Below are 1,194 nucleotides of genomic sequence, written 5' to 3'. Positions count from 1 at the left end.
AAAAAAGGGGGGGGGGGGAGGGAGGGGGCCCCCCAAGGGGCCCCCAAAGGGTACTAGTAGAGGTAGAAAGAAGAGGGGGTAATGGGGGCCCCAGGAGCGTTCTAAGGGTTTATAAAGAGTTAATTAATTAGGGTTTAAGGACTTACTTAACTAGGGTTTAGGGTTTAGGGTTTGGGGTTTAGGGTTTAGGGTTTAGGGCTTTTAGGGTTTGGGATTGAGGGGCTAGGGTTTAGGGTTTAGGGTTTAGGGTTTAGGGTTAGTTAATCAGCGTGGCCTGCGTTGTTGTTTTGCTGCTGCTGTATATTGTGTACACGTTGCTGCTGCTGCTGCTGCTTCTGCTGTTGCTGCTGCTGCTGCTGCTGCTGCTGCTGCAGTTGTGTGCATGTTGGTGCTGCTGCTACTGCTGCTGCTGGTGCTGTACTGTGTGTCTGTTGCTGCTGCTTCTGCTGCAGCACTGCGTGCGTATTGTTGTTGGTGTTGCTGCTGCAGCAGCTGCTGCTAGCCTGCATGCACATTGCAGTTGCTGCAGCAGCAGTTGTGTGGTGTGTATGGTGTTGCTGCTGCAGCAGCAGCAAGAGAGCTGCCTTCTATTTGTCGCTGGGGTTTGGGTTTAATAGAGATGGAGACCCTCAACAGTTTTGTTTTTCTTTATGAGTCTATCGGCCTCCTTAATATAGTTATAGCCATGCATATTGCTGTTGGTGAGCTCAGGCTGCTGCTGCTGCTGCTGCTGCTGCTGCTGCTGCTGCTGCTGCTTCTGCTGTTGGTGGAGCTGCTGCTGCTGCTGCTTCTGCTGTTGGTGGGGCTGCTGCTGCTGCTGCTGCTGCTTCTGCTGTTGGTGGGGCTGCTGCTGCTGCTGCTGCTGCTCGGGCTGGTGCTGCTTCTCATCATGCTGCTACTGCTGACGATGATGAGGCTGCGGCAGCTGCTGTTGCTGCTGATGCTCATGCTGCTGCTGTTGCTGCTGCTGTTGCTGCTGCTATTTCAAGCTGGTTCTTTGTTTGTTTGTTAGCCCATTAATTTATTTATTCATTCATTTGTTTATTTATTTGTTTATTTGTTTATTTGTATGTTTATCTTTTTATATTTATCAACTAGCAGCAGCAGCAAAAGCAGCAGCAGCAACAGAAGCAGCAGCAGCAACAGAAACAGCAGCAGCAGCACTACTATAGATTACATATATATATATATATA

The sequence above is a fragment of the Eimeria mitis genome, genomic scaffold (genome assembly GCF_000499745.2).
Source record: "Eimeria mitis Houghton genomic scaffold, Emh_scaff1140, whole genome shotgun sequence".
Lineage (NCBI taxonomy): Eukaryota > Apicomplexa > Conoidasida > Eucoccidiorida > Eimeriidae > Eimeria > Eimeria mitis.
The sequence above is the reverse complement of the archived record's forward strand: the minus strand, read 5'-3'. Positions refer to the sequence as shown.